Raw genomic sequence first — 10,229 nt, forward strand, 5'->3', positions numbered from 1 at the left:
TCCAGGACAGTAAACCTATTATTCAGGGGAATGGCTACAGGGGTGCTCTGCACTACCTGTCTGCTCTCCTTCGTTTTCCCCCCTCTGACCGTCACCCAACGACCTGCTTCCGACAGCCTAGGTGTGACTACCTCCCAGTAGCTCTCATCTATAACTGCCTCATTCTCCCTTATGAGTCGAAGGTCATCCAGGTGCTGCTCCAGATTCCTTACACGGTCTTCCAGATCGCCCAGCCGTATGCACTTCTGGCAGATGTGACTCTGCGGGAGAGGGGCGTTCCCCCAAGACTGCCACATCTCACATGAGAGGCATATTACCGTCTCAGGAGACATTGTAAAGACTAACTGGGAGCAAGCTTGTCCTCTGCCTCTTCTCGTTGAAGCCTCTCGAGTCAAAGCCTCAAAGCTCCAGTCCTTCACTGGCCCACTCACTCACTGGCCACTTTCCACAGGCCGCTCCACTTGAGCTACCCCTCTATTTATCTGTTTGAGCTTTTCAAAATGCTTGGTCGCCTGACCTCGACTGCCCAATCAGCTGCTTTCTGCTGAGTCTGAGCTATTCAAATCTTGGTTATCTAATCGCTTTCTGCTGATCTATTCAAAGCTTGAATATTATTATTAATAATAATAAATAAATAAGTAAATCTTATTCAATATACTTTCTACAGTATACATATATTGAATAGATTAAAAATCGTGCAAAGAACAGAAATATTATATATTTTTAAAAAGTGAGGTAGTGTCCAAAGCTTCAGTGTCCATTTAGGAATCGGATGGCAGAGGGGAAGAAGATGTTCTTGAATCGCTGAGTGTGTGCCTTCAGGCTTCTGTATCTCCTACTTGATGGTAACAGTGAGAAAAGGCCATGCCCTGGGTGCTGGACATCGTTAATAATGGATGCTGCCTTTCTGAGACACCGCTCCTTGAAGATGTGCTGGGTACTTTGTAGGCTAGTACCCAAGATGGAGCTGACTAAATTTACAACCCTCTACAGCTTCTTTCAGTCATGTCAGTAGCCCCCCATACCAGGCAGTGATGCAGCCTGTCAGAATGCTCTCCACGGTACGACTATAGAAGTTTTTGAGTGCATTTGTTGACATACCAAATCTCTTCAAACTTCTAATAAGGTATAGCCACTGTCTTGCCTTCTTTACAACTGCATTGATATGTTGTGACCAGGTTAGATCCTCAGAGATCTTGATACCCAGGAACATGAAAATGCTCATTCCCTCCACTTCTGATCCCTCAACAAGGGTTGGTATGTGTTCCTTCATCTTACCCTTCTCGAAATCCACAATCAGCTATTTCGTCTTACTGACGTTGAGTGCCAGGTTGTTGATGTGGCACCACTCCACTAGTTGGCATATCTCACTCCTGCATGCCCTCTCGTCACCACCTGAGATTCTACCAACAATGGCTCTATCATCAGCAAATTTATAGATGGTATTTGAGCTATGCCTAGCCACACAGTCATGGGTATATAGAGAGTAGAGCAGTGGGCTAAGCACACACCCCTGAGGTGCACAGTGTTGATCGTCAGTGAGGAGGAGATGTTATCACCAATCCGCACAGATTGTGGTCTTCCAGTTAAGAAGTTGAGGATCCAATTGTAGAGGGAGGTACAGAAGCTCAGCTTCTGCAACTTCTCAATCAGGATTGTGGGAATGATGGTATTAAATGCTGAGCTATAGTCGATGAACAGCACCCTGACATAGGTGCTTGTGTTGTCCAGGTGGTCTAAAGCCACATGGAGAGCCATTGCAATTGCATCTGCCATTGACCTATTGTGGCGATAGGCAAATTACTGGGTACTCCATCGGGACTTTCTGCCTTGCAAGGGTTTACTCTCTTTAAAGACAGCTTAATATCATCTCTGAGACAGAAATCACAGGGTCATCAGGTGCAGCAGGGATCTTCACAGCTGTAGTTGTATTCTCCCTTTCAAAGCGGGCATAGAAGGTGTTGAGTTCATCTGGTAGTGAAGCATCGCTGCCATTCATGCTATTGGGATTCGCTTTGTTGGAAGTAATGTCTTGCAAGCCCTGCCAGAGTTGTCGCCTTCATCCTCATTCAAAATTGTTTCTTCGCCCTTGAAACACCCTCCACAAATCATACCTGGTTTTCTGATACAGGGCTGGGTCGCCAAACTTGACTGCCACAGATCTAGCCTTCAGCAGACGACGTACCTCCTGGTTCATCCACGGTTTTTGGTTTGGGAATGTCCATTAAGTCTTTGTAGGCACACACTCATTCACACAGGTTTTAATGAAGTCAGTAACAACTTCAGCATACTCATCCAGGTTCAAGGATGAATCCCTGAATACAATCCAGTCCACCAATCCAAAGCAGTCCTGTCGGCACTCCTGTACTTCCCTTGTCCATACCTTCTTGGTCCTCACTACTGGTGCTACAGTTTTCAGTCTCTGCCTATACTCAGGGAGTAGAAGTACAGCCAGGTGATCAGACTTCCTGAAGTGAGAGCATGGAATAGCACGGTAGGCGTTCTTGATGGTGGTATAGTAATGGTCCACTGTGTTTTTCCTCTAGTATTACCAATCTGCCTGGCTAATTAAAACTGCCAGATTGAAGGATTTTCCCATCCATGAACTTATAAGATAGTGCTGGTGTACATTTTTACTGCTTCCGATATCACTTCCTGATTGGCAAGCTTGGAGCCAGATCAATTTGCAGTCTACCATAAATACTATGATCATGGCGGTACAAATCACAATGGAGGTTCCCTTTGGTATGATAATGGGCTTGGTCTTCTCACAAACTTTGCTATGGTTACCTCTACCAATATTAATATCAACAGATGCATGATAGACATGTCCTTCAACACTCAACCAGCTTGGTCAGTGGCTGTACTATCAGGCCATATCTAGTAATAACATTGAAGTTCCCTATCTAGAATGCTGTACATTCTGTGCTTCTTCTACTTTCAGAGTTCTCGTCAAATGCTGTTCAATATTGAAGAGCAATGATTCATCAGCTGAATGAGAACAATGGGTAATAATTGAGAGGATGTGTCCTTGCCCGTATTTGGCCAGATGCCATGAGACCAGGTCTCAAATCAATGTTGCAAAGCCCAAGTAACTTCATCTCTCTTGTACAGTCCTCCTTTGTATGCCTAACCAATGAGATAAGATGTATTGGGGATTGTGATGGAGGAGCCATTGTTTCATTACCTGCTCTTCCACAATAGGCGATAGATTTGGTGGGATTTTCTTTTGTTTAATTGATCATGGAATATGAATGCTATTGCCAATGCCAGCATTAAATATTCATTTATTAATTGTATTTGAACAGTGGAGGCAGGTAATAATCAACACACCATTGGTTCTGACATCCCATAGGAATAGGACTGGACTGGAAAGAATGGTAAATGTCCTTCTCCAAAGGGCCTTAGTAGGCTCAGAATATAAGAGTTCAAGTGAGGTAAAAAGCCATTGATATTAAGACATCTGACTAAGCTTAGGGAGCCTTATATGGAATTTGCCATTTCTCCAGTCGTTTACTTCTCCTATTTTCTAGAATTTCTGACATAAAGAAGTACACAATAACCTAAGATAATTTAATCAGTGGAAGTTTCTTTATTGCACGTAACAAAGAAATCTGCATAAACCTACTATTTTCATTTCTACCTGTGCCACCATTTCTCGGAGTTATTGCCCCATTTATTATCAACAACTGTTACATTTCTCCACTGACATGTCCTAGCACACAGCTGCTTTAAACTAATAGAAGTTCTATGAGAATTGGTAGTACTGGAAAATTAGTGTCAAAAACCAATCGCCTTTGCATTTTGAACACAGATAGTATAGGGTCTCCTTAACAGAGGTCTCCCTCTTCTCTTCCTGACAGCTTCTTCCTTCTTTTTATCTTCACTGTCCTGATGTCGACCTAGCAGAACCATTCCAAAAGCTATTTTTTTTTCAGATGAAAAATGTTATTTTGATGAAATGATGTCAAACTGAAATGTTAAGTAACAAACAAAATGATGGATGAACTCTAGCAGGTCAGGCAGCAAATGTAGAGAGACACTTCATCGGGACTATCAAAACTAAAATGTTAATTATATTTTTCTCTCTTTTGATACCAACTGTCAGCATTCTCTGCTTTAGTTTTGGAAGCACAATGCATAATTTGATCATTGAGGAAAGCCACTTTAAAATTATACAAAGATTCTTAATTGTGTGGATAATTCTGTCTGTTTTACCAAAGTCAGTACTGCACAGAGACTAACTTACCATTTGCCTATTCTGCATGCTTAGTTTGTTCACATAATAGAAGAGCTACCACAGCAGCTCCAATCTGCTAATTAAATTTGCTGATGACACTACAATGATTGGCCTAATTTCAAATAATAATGAGCAGCCTACAGAGAAGAAGTCATCACCCTGACATGGTGGTGTCAAGAAAACAACCTCTCCCTCAGTCGCAAAAACAAAGGAGCTGGTTGTGGAGTACAGGAGGAATGGAGACAGGCTAACCCCTATTGACACCAATGGATCTGGGGTTGAGTGGGTGAACAGCTTTAAGTTTCTCAGCGTACACATTACTGAGAATCTCACGTGGTGTGTACATACTGGTTGTGTGGTGAAGAACGCACAACAATTTCTTCACCTCAGACGGTTGTAGAAATTTGGTCTGGGGCCCCCAAATCCTAAGAACTTTCTACAGGGGCACAATTGAGAGCATCCTGACTGGCTGCATCACTGCCTGCTATGGGAACTGTACCCCCCTCAATCGCAGGACTCTGCAGAGAGTGGTGCGGACAGCCCAGCGCATCTGTAGATGTGAACTTCCTGCTATTCAGGACATTTACAGTGACAGGTGTGTAAAAAGGGCCCAAAAGATCATTGGGGACCTGAGTCACCCCAGCCACAAACTGTTCCAGCTGCTACCATCTTGGAAATGGTACTGCAGCATGAAAGCCAGGACCAACAGGCTCCGAGAGAGCTTCTTCCACCAGGCCTTCAGACTGATTGATTCATGCTGGTACAATTGTATTTCTATGTTATATTGACTGTCCTGTTGTACATAATATTATTATAAATTACTACAAATTGCACATTGCACATTTAGACGGAGACGAAACATAAAGATTTTTACTCCTTGTGTATATGAAGGATGTAAGAAATAGTCAATTCAATTATGATATTGTGAGCAAAACAACATAAATCCAATCACAATCACAAATGGAGGCAAATCAGTACCAATACTACGGAGACAAACTTAACTCCACAGTTCAATTTCTGACCTGTTCTTATTAAATTAAAGCATCTTTCTATGGAGTCCCATCCAGATTATCCAATTAACATATTATACATCTTTTCATCCACAGCTATAGTGGTACATTCACTTGGCACCTCCTTTCCATGATCTGATGAGATACCCCAGTCTGCCAATCAGCATGCAGATGTGACCAACCCACCCAACATTCTATCCGTAACTTTTCATCCCATACATTTTAAGCATTTTTGAGAAAAACAGATGTTGCAAGTCTATACAAGTTGATTGGTTTGTCACCTCTAGGAAACCATAAAGGATCATTATTGCAGATATGCAGTGATTAGCTGTTAGCTTTCCATTGTAGTGAACAAAATGACATTCCTAGTAATTACTTACCTCAAAGTATGCATCCTGCGATTGTGAATTACAAAGAAAATTGATAAGTTAGATGATATACTACATTTGGAGCCTTGCAAGACATACCATGAAAAATGTGATTCTTTTTTGATATAACAAAAGCCACAACAGGAAATATTGATGACAAAAGACATCCCTGTCTCCACTGCACCTGCGCAAACTTCAGCTTTTTGAAGAAAAGTAGCATTTATGGAACACAGCCTTAAACCTTCCGCCAGATATATAGCTTGCCAAGTAGCAAACCGGACTTCTATATGCTTTAGAGACATGGAATTCCAGGATCGAAATCAAAAAAATGCAGTGAAGGGAAACTCAAAATAGAAATGAAAAAATCCTGAAAACACTCAGCAGGTCTGGCAGCATCTGAAGGAAGAGAAATAGAGTTAACATGTCAGGTTAAAAACCTAATGAAGTGTCTTAAACCTGAAATGTTAACCCTGTTTCTATCTCCATAATTGTTGCCTACCTTGATGTATGTTTTCTAGTTAAAGGTCTCAGTATGGTTTCTAAATGGAGGCTGTTACAGAGACAGGAGAGGTATAATCAAAATGTTTCCACATGGAACTGGCTATTTTCCAGCTGTCAGAGTTGGTGTCTGCTCTAAAATAACAACTTTCTAAGTGCATTAAATCAGTTTCTCTGCCTTGTTTTGTGCATTTATTAAGATCTTCCTTATACTTACCAATTTCCTATTTTCTTCTAAACGAAATGATGTTTAAATCAGTTTTCTGCCACTTTCCTTGGATAATCACAGATGGATCACTTGTTTTTGTCATGTTTGTTTCTCAGTGAGATCTATATTTATTTAGCATATTCAAATATTTATTTAAATATTCAGTGCTGATTATCCACTAGCAAACTTTTAAATCTAATTTTGAAATCAATTTTATGCAATCCATCCCTCACAGCAACATAATGTGTTTTCTTTTAGTTCAAGGCTCTAATTTCCAGTGATCAATGTTCCTCTTGACCTGCCCATAAAGCTTTATCCCAAGCAAGATCAGGCTTCTTGTTTCCTGATGGAACACTGGACAGCATTAACAGCAAACAGGAGAAGGAGCAAGTTCTATATTATTCTTTGGAGATCAAGAGCCCTTCTGTGCACATCTATCGTGTCAGCAGGGAAGGTGAATGTGAAGAATGTTTTAATATGCTCTGTATGCGAAGGAAAGAAAATTCTCCATTGATATTGGCAATCCAAATTACAAATTCACCTTTGGGCTTTTCACATTCCCATTAACCACCATGCACTTTAACTACACCCTTTAGTTTAACATTGCATGTTTTTTTTCTCAATCTCCTGAATGGCTTTGTCCAGACTGCAAAGGTCTTGTGGTTCCCTCCTTAACCATCTTTACAGACCAACCTCCACTTTTGACTTCCATTGTATTGTCTCCAACAGCAATATTACTTTGATCAGCAACTACACTGTCCATATCTTGATCACTAAATCTACCCTCATGGAGAGACAACACACATCAAAGTTGCTGGTGAACACAGAAGGCCAGGCAGCATCTCTAGGAAGAGGCACAGTTGACGTTTCAGGCCGAAACCCTTTGTCAGGACTAACTGAACTCTCATGGAGACAGTTGTCTGTAGTCACTGCACTATCATCCCAACTTTCCTATCTTTTCCTATTCCAGATACTGCAATAGTAGCCACTCCATCTCTTGTGATCAATGGATGTTCCTGTGATGTCTACCAAGTCATTGTTGGTGTGGACAAGGCCAACGCATAAGTGACTCATGAATCTCTTCACTATACATTTCAGTGAACCTTTCAGTCCATAACCCCTCAGCCTCAATGAGTCAATCCAGTCTATGGTCATATCCACTGAAGCATGCTCTTGGCACATAACTGCAAGAGGATCTGACCGAAGTGTCAAGAGTTTGAACCATCTCAGCATTCTTCTGAGATCTCCATTATCACAGAAGCCAACTTTCAGCAAATTTGATACATGATTGGAACAGATGGTAGAGAGTATTAGATTGAGCAGCAGTCATGGGGACAGACAGCATCTGCTTATAGTAATGTGGTTCTGGCCAAGCTCTTCCACTGCAGTCACAATGCTGGCATCTACCTTAAGATGTGGAATTGTGCCCAGCTATGTCTGTTCCAACAAAACAGAACAAATTCAATCTGGCTAATGACTGTCCAATCAGTTTCTTCTCAATTTGCAGAAATGTGACAGAAAGCATCATCAGCAGGGATGTCACATGACCCTCAGTCACCTGCTCACTGATCCCTAGTTCAGGTTTCACCAAGTTGGTCCAAAGAACAGGTCACCCACTCACTTAGCTATAGAATCATAGAATTATGCAGAACAGAAACAGGTCTTTGGCCCAACTCATCCATTCAAACTAAGTTGTCTACTTGAGGTAGTCCCATTTCCCTTTGTTTGGCTGAGATTCCTTTAGACCTTTTCCATTCATGTACCTATCCAAATGAATTTTAAATGGTGTTGGACCTCTGGTGAATTACAGGACATAAGGAGAAACAATCAAATAGATTGGGTCATATCGTAGACAAAAGAAATTGGTTCCAGTTTTTGGAGGTCGATAATCCCAACCAGGTGTCCCTCAGGGAGTATTTGAGTCCCAGACATTTTCAAGTGCCTCATTAGTCACATTCCTTCCATTAGAAGTCTAAAGTGGTGAATATTACTCAATGTTCACCTTCATTCTTGAAGCCATACAGAAAGTCAAGTCCTGTTGATGAGTTGGTCCAAAGGGCCTGTTTCTATGCTGTTCAATGTTCAGGTATGAACATTAGTTCAAGTAGCAGGTAACCTTTGCACCACAAAACTGTAAGACACTGACCATCTCCAGAAACTAATGGCCTAACTACCTACCAATGATATTTAATGGTGTTACTTCTCTAAGATACAATCAACATCCTATCAAGTTCTATGATCTGCAGCCTTTTGTTATACCTACCTATTACCTTCCAGCAAGTCAAGAAGATGGCTCACCTGGACAAGGCAATTGAAGATGGTCATCAAAAGATGACTTAGCAAAGATACTCATACCATGAAAAAATAAAGAGTTCAACGTAAAATTTATGATCAGAATACATACATGTCACCACGTACAATCCAAAGATTTTTTTTCCTGTGGGCATACTAAGCAAATCTATAAAACAGTAACTATAAGCAGGATCAATGAACAACAAACTGTAAATGCAAATATAAATTAATGGCAATAAGTAACAAACATGATATATCAAGATAAGGAGTCCTTAAAATGAGACCATTGGTTGTGGGAACACCAGAAATAGAATGAGTATAGTTATCCCCTTTTGTTCAAGAGCCTGATGGTTGACAGATAGTAACTGTTCTTGAACCTGATGGTATGAGTCCTGAGGCTCTTCTACCTTCTACCTGATGGCAGCAACAAGAAAAGTGCATGATCTCGGTGAAGAGCATCTTTGATGATGGATGCTGCTTTTCTAAGGCAACGTTACATGTAGATATGCTCAATGGTTGGGTGGGATTTACCTGTGAGGTAGTGGACCATATCTACTTTCTTTTGTAGGATCTTCCGCTCAAAGCAGTTGTTGTTCCCATACCAGGCCATAATACAGCCAGTCAGCCCAGTTTCCACCACATAGCTATAGAAGTTTACCAAGGCTTTTGATCACATACTGAAACTCCGCAAACTCCTGAGGAAGTAGAGGCACTGTTGTGCTTTCTTTGCAATTATATTTATATGATGGGTCCAGGAAAGGTCTGCTGAGATGGTGATGCAAGGAAATTAAAGTTACTGACCCTCTCCCCGCTGATCCTCAATCATGAGTCCTGGCTCATGGACCTCTGGTTTCCCTCTCCTGAAGTCTACAATCAGTTCCTTGGTGCTATTGACATTGAGTGAGAGGTTGTTGGTATTACATCACTCAGCAAAATTTTCAATCTCCCTCCTGTATGCTGATTCATCACCACCTTTGATATGGCCCACAACTGTGGTGTCATCAGCAAACTTGAAAATGGTGTTGGAACTGTACTTAGCCCCACAGTCATAGGTGTAAAGCTAGTAGAGCAGGGGGCTAAGCACACATCCTGTGGTGTTTCTGTGCTGATGGAGAAAGTGGAGATGTTTTTGCTCATCCAAACTGACTGGGGTCTACGAGTAAGAAAATCCAGGATTCAGTTGCACAAGGGGGTATTGAGGCCCAGTTCTTGGAGTTTACTCATTAGTTTTGAAGGGATGATGGTGTTAAATGATGAGCTGTAATCAGTGAAGAGCATCCTGATATATGCATCCTTGCAGTCCAGATGTTCCAGGATTGTGTGAAGAGCCAACGAGATCACATCCGTAGACCTGTTGCTTCAGTAGGCAAATTGGAGCAGATTCAAGTCACCATTCAGACAGGAGCTGATATGCTCCAACACCAGGCTCTAAAAACACTTCATTTCTGTAAATGTAAGAGCCACTAGGTGATAGTCGTTTAAGAAGGTTACTGTGCTCTTCTTGGGCACTGGTACAATTGTAGCCTGTTTCAAGCAGGTGGGTACAACACACTGTCACAGAGAGAGGTTGAAGATATCTGTGACTACCCCAGCCAGCTGGTTGGCTCGGGTTT

This window comes from Mobula birostris, chromosome 10 (genome assembly GCF_030028105.1).
Source record: "Mobula birostris isolate sMobBir1 chromosome 10, sMobBir1.hap1, whole genome shotgun sequence".
Lineage (NCBI taxonomy): Eukaryota > Metazoa > Chordata > Chondrichthyes > Myliobatiformes > Myliobatidae > Mobula > Mobula birostris.